This window comes from Chiloscyllium punctatum, chromosome 36 (genome assembly GCF_047496795.1).
Source record: "Chiloscyllium punctatum isolate Juve2018m chromosome 36, sChiPun1.3, whole genome shotgun sequence".
In the NCBI taxonomy this organism is placed as follows: Eukaryota; Metazoa; Chordata; class Chondrichthyes; order Orectolobiformes; family Hemiscylliidae; genus Chiloscyllium; species Chiloscyllium punctatum.
The window spans coordinates 63,941,239-63,957,310 of record NC_092774.1 but is presented as its reverse complement, the minus strand read 5'-3'; the positions used below and the strand labels follow the sequence as shown (position 1 = coordinate 63,957,310).

Genomic DNA, 16,072 nt, shown 5'->3' with positions numbered 1-16,072 from the left:
AATCAGGACCTGGATGTTTTCGGTCTTTGAATGTAAGTGTTGTGCTGCAGAACTTTGTTGTTGCCAGTTTCTAATACTTATCTTCCCAGTTCCCTGTATCACTTGTCGAAAATGTTTAATTTGTGTCTTGTAATCCTTTCACTGTCTGCTAATGAGGATAGTGTTTCCATGTTTTACCGAAATTTTCTTGACCTTGCATACCTCAAGCCTCAAGCTAATTTCACGAGAAACCCTCTCCAGTTCAAAAGCCAACTGTTAATGATGGCTCTGTTCCTTGTCACGTGTCCAATTTCAGATCGATGTTGTTAATGTCCCTTCTACTCCTTCAGATCCAGGTTTCGCTCACAGGGCTAGAACAGAACTGTCACCAAATACATTGACCAATCTACGTTCATCCTATCGATTGTGTTAGCATCATCAACACTTCTCATCAAAATAACTCGAGAGACTTTCATCACAATTTTCTGTGAACAGTTCTACATGAGCTTTGCTGAATGAACCCCAAATTTCTTGAAGTGGCTCCTTATTTTCGGCCCTGATTATTAATCTCTCTACGCATGGGAATGGATCCTTCCCAGCCGCTCTATCTCTCATCAATGTGTGTAGTTCAATTCGATCTCCCATCAGCCTCCTCTGTCCTGATCAAATCCAGGGGAACAGGAAACGTTGGGACTATGGCGCGGACAGGACAAGCCCAATACTCACCTTTCCTGTTAGAACTATTCCATGAGAAAGTTTAGACCTCAACTTTGGGCGTGTAGTTGTGGCCGAACACTTAAGGTGTTGGCGTCGAGATCATTTGGGGCTCCCCGCCCAGGGTGGTAACCTGCTGGCTATGCTTTCTTCGCTGGCGATTTTAAATAACTTCCTGTTGGTTGCATTATCGCTCAATCTTCACAAAACCCGTCTCAATAAAGACCCGTTTTCTCATGTCTGGGAATTGATTGCCATGCAGGAAACTCGGGTTCTGAACAAACAACGTATCAGACTCACAACGTCAGCTCTGTTTACCTTTCCACAGATGCTGCTCGACCTGTTGGCTTTCTGCAGTATTCTCTGTGTTTATTAGGCACAAGTGCTGCTTTTCATTCAAGAACTTCAATCCCTGTCCTCTGGTAACTGACTCTGGTCAGTGGCAATTGGTTCTTCTGATCATTAATCTGCCCATTCCCAACGCTTCTTCTCCCATCATTACCAACAGCCCCAGGAAATCCTCAGTTATCCTTGTTTGCTCCAAAGCTAACATTCTCAACCTTGGGAATGTCTCCCCAAAATGGAAATTCCTCATCCCTGGACATGAGACAAGGCGTACAATTGGGAAGAGATTTTGGCAAATTATTGTCAGTTAGGAAATGGAAAAATGTTCAAATGTTCATGAAGCAAAACAGAAATCCCAGTCTCCAGCTTTGTGAACCTTTCGAAACACTTTGGGAAGCGGATTTGGAGGAGAATGAAAGATGACCTGTCCGACAGTCCAGACACTGTCCCCTTGTTGAAGAGGCCGGGAGGTTGATTCTGATGTTCTCGGCACACGAACTGATCTGAGACATTGAAAGAATTGTCGTTCGTGCACATCAGGAATTCAAACCCCTTCTCGCCTCCGAGCCAATGAGAGAACTCGGGAACAGGCAAAACACTGAAAGGCTCGAAGGGCGACGGCCCCGGAGTAAGAAAGCTAGTTCCTCGTGACATGGATGTGTCTGCAGACAGCCCCCGGTATCTCCAGAATGCATCTCCCAGGCTTGATTATGGAAAAGTTAAACTGATAGACGACAATTGTAATTCTTGGCGGGGAGGCTGAATTATAAAATCACTAAGCGATGGTGCCACCCACATCTGCGCCTGTCTCTGTGGCGCAATTGGTCAGCGCGTTCGGCTGTTAACTGAAAGGTTGGTGGTTCGAGCCCACCCAGGGGCGGTGTGTTCGCTGCTCTCCTTTGGCTTCGAAGCCGTGCGCTTTTAATGGGGTCAGGAGAATGTTCCCCAAACGGAAATCTTCTCCACACAGGGGGGTTGCGAGTTGACTTCATGTCTTACCTAAGGGACTGCGTCTGCTGAGAAGACGAGACCCAAACAGAAAATCAACAGGTTTGACAGTACCTGTCGGAGCAAACAAAATTCTGAAATGTTGTCTCTCATTCTCTTTCCACAGATGTTGCCTGCCCTGCTGAGTTCCTCCTGCAATTTCTCACTGAAAGTTCATTTCATCTTTTCGGGAGAAACACCGAAATATCTGCAAACACATTGTGCAGATATTTAACCCTTTCGAATCACTGCGAAGTGATTGGAGTCAAACAAACTCTGCGATGATTCACTCTTTCTCAGCTCCACAGGCAGACAGACCTGGGAAGTCAAACTGTCAGTGTGGTACTGAATCGTGGGCCGAGTGGTTGATGCGATGGACTTGAAATCCATTGCGGCTTCCCCACGCAGGTGTGAACCCTGCCGAGTACAAAATGAGAAGAGTCGTCGAAAAGAAAGGGAGTTTGCTCCCCGGCTTCTTCTTTAAGATTCAAATCAGTGGAGGGGGAACAACATTTCACTCAAATTGGGACTGGTGGGAATCTGCAACCCACTGCCTGTTCGGGTGGAACAAGCAGATACCCTCAGAGCTTCTTTGGAGGCTATGAGCAAAGTGTTTGGAAATGAGACGAGAAGAGTGAGGGGCTTGAAATCGTGATCGAAATGAAGCAGGTACCTGTGGACAAAGGCGTTTCCTTTGCCAGTGAAAGATACTGCTTCACAAAGTTGGGCCTGTGGAAGGGAATCAGTGACGGTGATTATCTTTGGTTGTTCACCTTGTGAATGTTCCCATTGCTGCGCATGTCCGTGTTGGCGTCAGAACTCTGCAGCATGGTGGCGTTGGATGCGCACAGGGACTGGCGCACCAAACTCCACCTACCTGTTTGAAATGCAGCTCACAGCTTGTTCACACACCCCAATTAATCTTCCTCATTGTCCTGAAGCCGGCGTACGGTTTGAATTCCCGACCTGCGGGAATGAGAATCCTTACACTGTCTCGCGTCAGTAAATGTCCCTGAGAACATCTGAGTCAACTCCCAGCGCAGTCAGATGAGGGGAAGCTGAAATAGCCCCACACGCTGTTTACGGGCACATCTTATTCTCCCCAACTCAACGCCTCAACCACTGCGGCTCCTGGGAGTGGAAAAGAAACAATCACCAAAACCCCGTCTAAGCTCTGTGAATCTTCAGAAAATCAGCAAACGTTCATCCCTTCGGATTTTCTATCCTAGGCTGACAGCGATGGGTTTTGTCACTCTTTTATAGGACATTGCAAGTAGATGTTTTGCAGAAAAGCACCACAATGCCATCTGATTAATCAGGACCTGGATGTTTTCGGTCTTTGAATGTCAGTGTTGTGCTGCAGAACTTTGTTGTTGCCAGTTTCTAATACTTATCTTCCCAGTTCCCTGTATCACTTGTCGAAAATGTTTAATTTGTGTCTTGTAATCCTTTCACTGTCTGCTAATGAGGATAGTGTTTCCATGTTTTACCTAAATTGTCTTGACCTTGCATACCTCAAGCCTCAAGCTAATATCACGAGAAACCCTCTCCAGTTCAAAAGCCAACTGTTAATGATGGCTCTGTTCCTTGTCACGTGTCCAATTTCAGATCGATGTTGTTAATGTCCCTTCTACTCCTTCAGATCCAGGTTTCGCTCACAGGGCTAGAACAGAACTGTCACCAAATACATTGACCAATCTACGTTCATCCTATCGATTGTATTAGCATCATCAACACTTCTCATCATAATAACTCGAGAGACTTTCATCACAATTTTCTGTGAACAGTTCTACATTAGCTTTGTTGAATGAACCCCAAATTTCTTGAAGTGGCTCCTTATTTTCGGCCCTGATTATTAATCTCTCTCCGCATGGGAATGGATCCTTCCCAGCCGCTCTATCTCTCATCAATGTGTGTAGTTCAATTCGATCTCCCATCAGCCTCCTCTGTCCTGATCAAATCCAGGGGAACAGGAAACGTTGGGGCTATGGCGCGGACAGGACAAGCCCAATACTCACCTCTCCTGTTAGAACTATTCCATGAGAAAGTTTAGACCTCAACTTTGGGCGTGTAGTTGTGGCCGAACACTTAAGGTGTTGGCGTAGAGATCATTTGGGGCTCCCCGCCCAGGGTGGTAACCTGCTGGCTATGATTTCTTCGCTGGCGATTTTAAATAACTTCCTGTTGGTTGCATTATCGCTCAATCTTCACAAAACCCGTCTCAATAAAGACCCGTTTTCTCATGTCTGGGAATTGATTGCCATGCAGGAAACTCGGGTTCTGAACAAACAACGTATCAGACTCACAACGTCAGCTCTGTTTACCTTTCCACAGATGCTGCTCGACCTGTTGGCTTTCTGCAGTATTCTCTGTGTTTATTAGGCACAAGTGCTGCTTTTCATTCAAGAACTTCAATCCCTGTCCTCTGGTAACTGACTCTGGTCAGTGGCAATTGGTTCTTCTGATCATTAATCTGCCCATTCCCAACGCTTCTTCTCCCATCATTACCAACAGCCCCAGGAAATCTCCAGTTATCCTTGTTTGCTCCAAAGCGAACATTCTCAACATTGGGAATGTCTCCCCAAAATGGAAATTCCTCATCCCTGGACATGAGACAAGGCGTACAATTGGGAAGAGATTTTGGCAAAATATTGTCAGTTAGGAAATGGAAAAATGTTCAAATGTTCATGAAGCAAAACAGAAATCCCAGTCTCCAGCTTTGTGAACCTTTAGAAACACTTTGGGAAGCGGATTTGGAGGAGAATGAAAGATGACCTGTCCGACAGTCCAGACACCGTCCCCTTGTTGAAGAGGCCGGGAGGTTGATTCTGATGTTCTCGGCACACGAACTGATCTGAGACATTGAAAGAATTGTCGTTGGTGCACATCAGGAATTCAAACCCCTTCTCGCCTCCGAGCCAATGAGAGAACTCGGGAACAGGCAAAACACTGAAAGGCTCGAAGGGCGACGGCCCCGGAGTAAGAAAGCTAGTTCCTCGTGACATGGATGTGTCTGCAGACAGCCCCCGGTATCTCCAGAATGCATCTCCCAGGCTTGATTATGGAAAAGTTAAACTGATAGACGACAATTGTAATTCTTGGCGGGGAGGCTGAATTATAAAATCACTAAGCGATGGTGCCGCCCCCATCAGCGCCTGTCTCTGTGGCGCAATTGGTCAGCGCGTTCGGCTGTTAACCGAAAGGTTGGTGGTTCGAGCCCACCCAGGGGCGGTGTGTTCGCTGCTCTCCTTTGGCTTCGAAGCTGTGCGCTTTTAATGGGGTCAGGAGAATGTTCCCCAAACGGAAATCTTCTCCACACAGGGGGGTTGCGAGTTGACTTCATGTCTTACCTAAGGGACTGCGTATGCTGAGAAGACGAGACCCAAACAGAAAATCAACAGGTTTGACAGTACCTGTCGGAGCAAACAAAATTCTGAAATGTTGCCTCTCATTCTCTTTCCACAGATGTTGCCTGCCCTGCTGAGTTCCTCCTGCAATTTCTCACTGAAAGTTCATTTCATCTTTTCGGGAGAAACACCGAAATATCTGCAAACACCATGTGCAGATATTTAACCCTTTCGAATCACTGCGAAGTGATTGGAGTCAAACAAACTCTGCGATGATTCACTCTTTCTCAGCTCCACAGGCAGACAACCTTGGAAGTCAAACTGTCAGTGTGGTACTGAATCGTGGGCCGAGTGGTTGATGCGATGGACTTGAAATCCATTGCGGCTTCCCCACGCAGGTGTGAACCCTGCCGAGGACAAAATGAGAAGTGTCGTCGAAAAGAAAGGGAGTTTGCTCCCCCGCTTCTTCTTTAAGATTCAAATCAGTGGAGGGGGAAAAACATTTCACTCAAATTGGGACTGGTGGGAATCTGCAACCCACTGCCTGTTCGGGTGGAACAAGCAGATACCCTCAGAGCTTCTTTGGAGGCTATGAGCAAAGTGTTTGGAAATGAGACTAGAAGAGTGAGGGGCTTGAAATCGTGATCGAAATGAAGCAGGTACCTGTGGACAAAGGTGTTTCCTTTGCCAGTGAAAGATACTGCTTCACAAAGTTGGGCCTGTGGAAGGGAATCAGTGACGGTGATTATATTTGGTTGTTCACCTTGTGAATGTTCCCATTGCTGCGCATGTCCGTGTTGGCGTCAGAACTCTGCAGCATGGTGGCGTTGGATGCGCACAGGGACTGGCGCACCAAACTCCACCTACCTGTTTGAAATGCAGCTCACAGCTTCTTCACACACCCCAATTAATCTTTCTCATTGTCCTGAAGCCGGCGTACGGTTTGAATTCCCGACCTGCGGGAATGAGAATCCTTACACTGTCTCGCGTCAGTAAATGTCCCTGAGAACATCTGAGTCAACTCCCAGCGCAGTCAGATGAGGGGAAGCTGAAATAGCCCCACACGCTGTTTACGGGCACATCTTATTCTCCCCAACTCAACGCCTCAACCACTGCGGCTCCTGGGAGTGGAAAAGAAACAATCACCAAAACCCCGTCTAAGCTCTGTGAATCTTCAGAAAATCAGCAAACGTTCATCCCTTCGGATTTTCTATCCTAGGCTGACAGCGATGGGTTTTGTCACTCTTTTGTAGGACATTGCAAGTAGATGTTTTGCAGAAAAGCACCACAATGCCATCTGATTAATCAGGACCTGGATGTTTTCGGTCTTTGAATGTCAGTGTTGTGCTGCAGAACTTTGTTGTTGCCAGTTTCTAATACTTATCTTCCCAGTTCCCTGTATCACTTATCGAAAATGTTTAATTTGTGTCTTGTAATCCTTTCACTGTCTGCTAATGAGGATAGTGTTTCCATGTTTTACCTAAATTGTCTTGACCTTGCATACCTCAAGCCTCAAGCTAATATCACGAGAAACCCTCTCCAGTTCAAAAGCCAACTGTTAATGATGGCTCTGTTCCTTGTCACGTGTCCAATTTCAGATCGATGTTGTTAATGTCCCTTCTACTCCTTCAGATCCAGGTTTCGCTCACAGGGCTAGAACAGAACTGTCACCAAATACATTGACCAATCTACGTTCATCCTATCGATTGTATTAGCATCATCAACACTTCTCATCATAATAACTCGAGAGACTTTCATCACAATTTTCTGTGAACAGTCATACATTAGCTTTGCTGAATGAACCCCAAATTTCTTGAAGTGGCTCCTTATTTTCGGCCCTGATTATTAATCTCTCTACGCATGGGAATGGATCCTTCCCAGCCGCTCTATCTCTCATCAATGTGTGTAGTTCAATTCGATCTCCCATCAGCCTCCTCTGTCCTGATCAAATCCAGGGGAACAGGAAACGTTGGGACTATGGCGCGGACAGGACAAGCCCAATACTCACCTTTCCTGTTAGAACTATTCCATGAGAAAGTTTAGACCTCTACTTTGGGCGTGTAGTTGTGGCCGAACACTTAAGGTGTTGGCGTAGAGATCATTTGGGGCTCCCCGCCCAGGGTGGTAACCTGCTGGCTATGCTTTCTTCGCTGGCGATTTTAAATAACTTCCTGTTGGTTGCATTATCGCTCAAACTTCACAAAACCCGTCTCAATAAAGACCCGTTTTCTCATGTCTGGGAATTGATTGCCATGCAGGAAACTCGGGTTCTGAACAAACAACGTATCAGACTCACAACGTCAGCTCTGTTTACCTTTCCACAGATGCTGCTCGACCTGTTGGCTTTCTGCAGTATTCTCTGTGTTTATTAGGCACAAGTGCTGCTTTTCATTCAAGAACTTCAATCCCTGTCCTCTGGTAACTGACTCTGGTCAGTGGCAATTGGTTCTTCTGATCATTAATCTGCCCATTCCCACCGCTTCTTCTCCCATCATTACCAACAGCCCCAGGAAATCTCCAGTTATCCTTGTTTGCTCCAAAGCGAACATTCTCAACCTTGGGAATGTCTCCCCAAAATGGAAATTCCTCATCCCTGGACATGAGACAAGGCGTACAATTGGGAAGAGATTTTGGCAAAATATTGTCAGTTTGGAAATGGAAAAATGTTCAAATGTTCATGAAGCAAAACAGAAATCCCAGTCTCCAGCTTTGTGAACCTTTAGAAACACTTTGGGAAGCGGATTTGGAGGAGAATGAAAGATGACCTGTCCGACAGTCCAGACACCGTCCCCTTGTTGAAGAGGCCGGGAGGTTGATTCTGATGTTCTCGGCACACGAACTGATCTGAGACATTGAAAGAATTGTCGTTCCTGCATATCAGGAATTCAAACCCCTTCTCGCCTCCGAGCCAATGAGAGAACTCGGGAACAGGCAAAACACTGAAAGGCTCGAAGGGCGACGGCCCCGGAGTAAGAAAGCTAGTTCCTCGTGACATGGATGTGTCTGCAGACAGCCCCCGGTATCTCCAGAATGCATCTCCCAGGCTTGATTATGGAAAAGTTAAACTGATAGACGACAATTGTAATTCTTGGCGGGGAGGCTGAATTATAAAATCACTAAGCGATGGTGCCGCCCCCATCTGCGCCTGTCTCTGTGGCGCAATTGGTCAGCGCGTTCGGCTGTTAACCGAAAGGTTGGTGGTTCGAGCCCACCCAGGGGCGGTGTGTTCGCTGCTCTCCTTTGGCTTCGAAGCTGTGCGCTTTTAATGGGGTCAGGAAAATGTTCCCCAAACGGAAATCTTCGTCACACAGGGGGGTTGCGAGTTGACTTCATGTCTAACCTAAGGGACTGCGTATGCTGAGAAGACGAGACCCAAACAGAAAATCAACAGGTTTGACAGTACCTGTCGGCGCAAACAAAATTCTGAAATGTTGCCTCTGTTTCTCTTTCCACAGATGTTGCCTGCCCTGCTGAGTTCCTCCTGCAATTTCTCACTGAAAGTTCATTTCATCTTTTCGGGAGAAACACCGAAATATCTGCAAACACCATGTGCAGATATTTAACCCTTTCGAATCACTGCGAAGTGATTGGAGTCAAACAAACTCTGCGATGATTCACTCTTTCTCAGCTCCACAGGCAGACAACCTTGGAAGTCAAACTGTCAGTGTGGTACTGAATCGTGGGCCGAGTGGTTGATGCGATGGACTTGAAATCCATTGCGGCTTCCCCACGCAGGTGTGAACCCTGCCGAGGACAAAATGAGAAGTGTCGTCGAAAAGAAAGGGAGTTTGCTCCCCCGCTTCTTCTTTAAGATTCAAATCAGTGGAGGGGGAAAAACATTTCACTCAAATTGGGACTGGTGGGAATCTGCAACCCACTGCCTGTTCGGGTGGAACAAGCAGATACCCTCAGAGCTTCTTTGGAGGCTATGAGCAAAGTGTTTGGAAATGAGACTAGAAGAGTGAGGGGCTTGAAATCGTGATCGAAATGAAGCAGGTACCTGTGGACAAAGGTGTTTCCTTTGCCAGTGAAAGATACTGCTTCACAAAGTTGGGCCTGTGGAAGGGAATCAGTGACGGTGATTATATTTGGTTGTTCACCTTGTGAATGTTCCCATTGCTGCGCATGTCCGTGTTGGCGTCAGAACTCTGCAGCATGGTGGCGTTGGATGCGCACAGGGACTGGCGCACCAAACTCCACCTACCTGTTTGAAATGCAGCTCACAGCTTGTTCCCACACCCCAATTAATCTTTCTCATTGTCCTGAAGCCGGCGTACGGTTTGAATTCCCGACCTACGGGAATGAGAATCCTTACACTGTCTCGCGTCAGTAAATGTCCCTGAGAACATCTGAGTCAACTCCCAGCGCAGTCAGATGAGGGGAAGCTGAAATAGCCCCACACGCTGTTTACGGGCACATCTTATTCTCCCCAACTCAACGCCTCAACCACTGCGGCTCCTGGGAGTGGAAAAGAAACAATCACCAAAACCCCGTCTAAGCTCTGTGAATCTTCAGAAAATCAGCAAACGTTCATCCCTTCGGATTTTCTATCCTAGGCTGACAGCGATGGGTTTTGTCACTCTTTTGTAGGACATTGCAAGTAGATGTTTTGCAGAAAAGCACCACAATGCCATCTGATTAATCAGGACCTGGATGTTTTCGGTCTTTGAATGTCAGTGTTGTGCTGCAGAACTTTGTTGTTGCCAGTTTCTAATACTTATCTTCCCAGTTCCCTGTATCACTTATCGAAAATGTTTAATTTGTGTCTTGTAATCCTTTCACTGTCTGCTAATGAGGATAGTGTTTCCATGTTTTACCTAAATTGTCTTGACCTTGCATACCTCAAGCCTCAAGCTAATATCACGAGAAACCCTCTCCAGTTCAAAAGCCAACTGTTAATGATGGCTCTGTTCCTTGTCACGTGTCCAATTTCAGATCGATGTTGTTAATGTCCCTTCTACTCCTTCAGATCCAGGTTTCGCTCACAGGGCTAGAACAGAACTGTCACCAAATACATTGACCAATCTACGTTCATCCTATCGATTGTATTAGCATCATCAACACTTCTCATCATAATAACTCGAGAGACTTTCATCACAATTTTCTGTGAACAGTTCTACATGAGCTTTGCTGAATGAACCCCAAATTTCTTGAAGTGGCTCCTTATTTTCGGTCCTGATTATTAATCTCTCTACGCATGGGAATGGATCCTTCCCAGCCGCTCTATCTCTCATCAATGTGTGTAGTTCAATTCGATCTCCCATCAGCCTCCTCTGTCCTGATCAAATCCAGGGGAACAGGAAACGTTGGGACTATGGCGCGGACAGGACAAGCCCAATACTCACCTTTCCTGTTAGAACTATTCCATGAGAAAGTTTAGAGCACAACTTTGGGCGTGTAGTTGTGGCCGAACACTTAAGGTGTTGGCGTAGAGATCATTTGGGGCTCCCCGCCCAGGGTGGTAACCTGCTGGCTATGCTTTCTTCGCTGGCGATTTTAAATAACTTCCTGTTGGTTGCATTATCGCTCAAACTTCACAAAACCCGTCTCAATAAAGACCCGTTTTCTCATGTCTGGGAATTGATTGCCATGCAGGAAACTCGGGTTCTGAACAAACAACGTATCAGACTCACAACGTCAGCTCTGTTTACCTTTCCACAGATGCTGCTCGACCTGTTGGCTTTCTGCAGTATTCTCTGTGTTTATTAGGCACAAGTGCTGCTTTTCATTCAAGAACTTCAATCCCTGTCCTCTGGTAACTGACTCTGGTCAGTGGCAATTGGTTCTTCTGATCATTAATCTGCCCATTCCCACCGCTTCTTCTCCCATCATTACCAACAGCCCCAGGAAATCTCCAGTTATCCTTGTTTGCTCCAAAGCGAACATTCTCAACCTTGGGAATGTCTCCCCAAAATGGAAATTCCTCATCCCTGGACATGAGACAAGGCGTACAATTGGGAAGAGATTTTGGCAAAATATTGTCAGTTTGGAAATGGAAAAATGTTCAAATGTTCATGAAGCAAAACAGAAATCCCAGTCTCCAGCTTTGTGAACCTTTAGAAACACTTTGGGAAGCGGATTTGGAGGAGAATGAAAGATGACCTGTCCGACAGTCCAGACACCGTCCCCTTGTTGAAGAGGCCGGGAGGTTGATTCTGATGTTCTCGGCACACGAACTGATCTGAGACATTGAAAGAATTGTCGTTCCTGCATATCAGGAATTCAAACCCCTTCTCGCCTCCGAGCCAATGAGAGAACTCGGGAACAGGCAAAACACTGAAAGGCTCGAAGGGCGACGGCCCCGGAGTAAGAAAGCTAGTTCCTCGTGACATGGATGTGTCTGCAGACAGCCCCCGGTATCTCCAGAATGCATCTCCCAGGCTTGATTATGGAAAAGTTAAACTGATAGACGACAATTGTAATTCTTGGCGGGGAGGCTGAATTATAAAATCACTAAGCGATGGTGCCGCCCCCATCTGCGCCTGTCTCTGTGGCGCAATTGGTCAGCGCGTTCGGCTGTTAACCGAAAGGTTGGTGGTTCGAGCCCACCCAGGGGCGGTGTGTTCGCTGCTCTCCTTTGGCTTCGAAGCTGTGCGCTTTTAATGGGGTCAGGAAAATGTTCCCCAAACGGAAATCTTCGTCACACAGGGGGGTTGCGAGTTGACTTCATGTCTAACCTAAGGGACTGCGTATGCTGAGAAGACGAGACCCAAACAGAAAATCAACAGGTTTGACAGTACCTGTCGGCGCAAACAAAATTCTGAAATGTTGCCTCTGTTTCTCTTTCCACAGATGTTGCCTGCCCTGCTGAGTTCCTCCTGCAATTTCTCACTGAAAGTTCATTTCATCTTTTCGGGAGAAACACCGAAATATCTGCAAACACCATGTGCAGATATTTAACCCTTTCGAATCACTGCGAAGTGATTGGAGTCAAACAAACTCTGCGATGATTCACTCTTTCTCAGCTCCACAGGCAGACAACCTTGGAAGTCAAACTGTCAGTGTGGTACTGAATCGTGGGCCGAGTGGTTGATGCGATGGACTTGAAATCCATTGCGGCTTCCCCACGCAGGTGTGAACCCTGCCGAGTACAAAATGAGAAATGTCGTCAAAAAGAAAGGGAGCTTGCTCCCCCGCTTCTTCTTTAAGATTCAAATCAGTGGAGGGGGAAAAACATTTCACTAAAATTAGGACTGGTGGGAATCTACAACCCACTGCCTGTTCGGGTGGAACAAGCAGATACCCTCAGAGCTTCTTTGGAGGCTATGAGCAAAGTGTTTGGAAATGAGACTAGAAGAGTGAGGGGCTTGAAATCGTGATCGAAATGAAGCAGGTACCTGTGGACAAAGGCGTTTCCTTTGCCAGTGAAAGATACTGCTTCACAAAGTTGGACCTATGGAAGGGAATCAGTGACGGTGATTATCTTTGGTTGTTCACCTTGTGAATGTTACCATTGCTGCGCATGTCCGTGTTGGCGTCAGAACTCTGCAGCATGGTGGCGTTGGATGCGCACAGGGACTGGCGCACCAAACTCCACCTACCTGTTTGAAGTGCAGCTCACAGCTTGTTCACACACCCCAATTAATCTTTCTCATTGTCCTGAAGCCGGCATACGGTTTGAATTCCCGATCTGCGGGAATGAGAATCCTTACACTGTCTCGCGTCAGTAAATGTCCCTGAGAACATCTGAGTCAACTCACAGCGCAGTCAGATGAGGGGAAGCTGAAATAGCCCCACACGCTGTTTACAGGCACATTTTATTCTCCCCAACTCAACGCCTCAACCACTGCGGCTCCTGGGAGTGGAAAAGAAACAATCACCAAAACCCCGTCTAAGCTCTGTGAATCTTCAGAAAATCAGCAAACGTTCATCCCTTCGGATTTTCTATCCTAGGCTGACAGCGATGGGTTTTGTCACTCTTTTGTAGGACATTGCAAGTAGATGTTTTGCAGAAAAGCACCACAATGCCATCTGATTAATCAGGACCTGGATGTTTTCGGTCTTTGAATGTCAGTGTTGTGCTGCAGAACTTTGTTGTTGCCAGTTTCTAATACTTATCTTCCCAGTTCCCTGTATCACTTGTCGAAAATGTTTAATTTGTGTCTTGTATTCCTTTCACTGTCTGCTAATGAGGATAGTGTTTCCATGTTTTACCTAAATTGTCTTGACCTTGCATACCTCAAGCCTCAAGCTAATTTCACGAGAAACCTTCTCCAGTTCAAAAGCCAACTGTTAATGATGGCTCTGTTTCTTGTCACGTGTCCAATTTCAGATCGATGTTGTTAATGTCCCTTATGCTCCTTCAGATCCAGGTTTCGCTCACAGGGCTAGAACAGAACTGTCACCAAATACATTGACCAATCTACGTTCATCCTATCGATTGTATTAGCATCATCAACACTTCTCATCAAAATAACTCGAGAGACTTTCATCACAATTTTCTGTGAACAGTTCTACATGAGCTTTGCTGAATGAACCCCAAATTTCTTGAAGTGGCTCCTTATTTTCGGCCCTGATTATTAATCTCTCTACGCATGGGAATGGATCCTTCCCAGCCGCTCTATCTCTCATCAATGTGTTTAGTTCAATTCGATCTCCCATCAGCCTCCTCTGTCCTGATCAAATCCAGGGGAACAGGAAACGTTGGGGCTATGGCGCGGACAGGACAAGCCCAATACTCACCTTTCCTGTTAGAACTATTCCATGAGAAAGTTTAGACCTCTACTTTGGGCGTGTAGTTGTGGCCGAACACTTAAGGTGTTGGCGTAGAGATCATTTGGGGCTCCCCGCCCAGGGTGGTAACCTGCTGGCTATGCTTTCTTCGCTGGCGATTTTAAATGACTTCCTGTTGGTTGCATTATCGCTCAAACTTCACAAAACCCGTCTCAATAAAGACCCGTTTTCTCATGTCTGGGAATTGATTGCCATGCAGGAAACTCGGGTTCTGAACAAACAACGTACCAGACTCACAACGTCAGCTCTGTTTCCCTTTCCACAGATGCTGCTCGACCCGTTGGCTTTCTGCAGTATTCTCTATGTTTATTCGGCACAAGTGCTGCTTTTCATTCAAGAACTTCAATCCCTGTCCTCAGTCAACTGACTCTGGTCAGTGGCAATTGGTTCTTCTGATCATTAATCTGCCCATTCCCACCGCTTCTTCTCCCATCATGACCAACAGCCCCAGGAAATCTCCAGTTATCCTTCTTTACTCCAAAGCGAACATTCTCAACCTTGGGAATGTCTCCCCAAAATGGAAATTCCTCATCCCTGGACATGAGGCAAGGCGTACAATTGGGAAGAGATTTTGGCAAAATATTGTCAGTTCGGAAATTGAAAAATGTTCATGAAGCAAAACAGAAATCCCAGTCTCCAGCTTTGTGAACCTTTAGAAACACTTTGGGAAGCGGATTTAGAGGAGAATGAAAGATGACCTGTCCGACAGTCCAGACACCGTCCCCTTGTTGAAGAGGCCGGGAGATTGACTCTGATGTTCTCGGCACATGAACTGATCTGAGACATTGAAAGAATTGTTGTTCTTGCACGTCAGGAATTCAAACCCTTTCTCCCCTGCGAGCCAATGAGAGAACTCAGGAACAGGCAAAACACTGAAAGGCTCGAAGGGCGACGGCCCCGGAGTAAGAAAGCTAGTTCCTCGTTACATGCATGTGTCTGCAGAGAGTGGGATCAGACTGTCCCCAGTGTCTCCACAATTAATGTCCCAGGCTTTATTTATGAAAATTAAGACTGATAGACCACAGTTTTAATTCTAGGCGGGGCAGGCTTCAACTTTGAATTCACTAATAGCCTCCCCTAAGCGATGGTCTTTTATCGTTGCCTCTCTCTGTGGCGCGATTGGCCAGCGCATTCGGCTGTTAACTGAAAAGTTGGTGCTTCGAGCCCACCCAGGGGCGGTGTGTTAGCTGCTCCTCCTTGGCTTGGGTTATGTGCTTTTAATGGGGTCAGACAAACAATTTCCAGAACAGCTGCTTCTCATTCTGTCTCCTTGCTTCCGTTTGTCCCGTCTCCAGGAACCGGGCCCTTTCAACTGGCAGAAAATTAAACCCTTTTGGTTCGAAACTTTTCTCTGACACCTGAGTGACCAGTTACAAGCATTGCCCTCCTCAACAGAGAACAGGAGAAGACCACGCAGACCTCCACGAGTGTGTCATCTCAAATGTGCACATTGGGCCAGTATGTGAAATATTTATGTCGAAGTGTTTTGGGAAGCAGATGAGTAGGCGAGGTGCAGAACAGTGCGCCGTTATACGGGAAAGCTGCTAAAGAGGACATTAAGTGAATAGGAGAGATGGTTTCCCTTCTGGGGGATGCTCCCATCACGCACCCGCAGACATATCGCCGACGCGCAAATATAAACTCTGTCTAAATTCCCACATTCTGTTTTTTCGAACTGTGATTTCACTGAAAAGCACATAATTTCAACACTCGCAAAATTCAAACTTTAACAAATTGCTCATAGATGTACTTTGCGGACACCTGGAAAAAGTTCTTCCAAACGTACCTGGGGAATTTCGGTCTGAGGGCTCTTGAACTTTAAGCAGAAGGACGGGAAGTTTGCCTCGAGGCTACGGAATGTGGCGATGTGTTCCCCATGTTAACTGATAGTGGTTGGCCATCTCAGTGCTTCCCGATGCAGGGTTGCCCTGACCCACAGGGAGGTTTCTTTGATAAACTGTCCCGGA

At 46.6% G+C, this 16,072-nt stretch overlaps 1 protein-coding gene, 1 long non-coding RNA gene and 4 other non-coding genes across 6 annotated transcripts in view; 5 read left to right on the top strand and 1 right to left on the bottom strand.

The window, feature by feature from the left end:
• The window catches only part of LOC140460597 (uncharacterized), a 621,333-nt gene that overhangs the window by 507,980 nt on the left and 97,281 nt on the right, over positions 1–16,072 (bottom strand). The gene's annotated exons all lie outside the window — the stretch shown is intronic.
• The window catches only part of LOC140460600 (uncharacterized), a 163,620-nt gene that overhangs the window by 78,228 nt on the left and 69,320 nt on the right, over positions 1–16,072 (top strand). The window lies entirely within an intron of this gene.
• Positions 1,845–1,918, top strand: trnan-guu (transfer RNA asparagine (anticodon GUU)). Its single transcript has one exon. It is a non-coding gene; the product is annotated as a tRNA-Asn (tRNA).
• trnan-guu (transfer RNA asparagine (anticodon GUU)) lies at positions 5,183–5,256 on the top strand. Its single transcript has one exon. It is a non-coding gene; the product is annotated as a tRNA-Asn (tRNA).
• Positions 8,520–8,593, top strand: trnan-guu (transfer RNA asparagine (anticodon GUU)). Its single transcript has one exon. It is a non-coding gene; the product is annotated as a tRNA-Asn (tRNA).
• On the top strand, positions 11,857–11,930 carry trnan-guu (transfer RNA asparagine (anticodon GUU)). The gene has a single exon. It is a non-coding gene; the product is annotated as a tRNA-Asn (tRNA).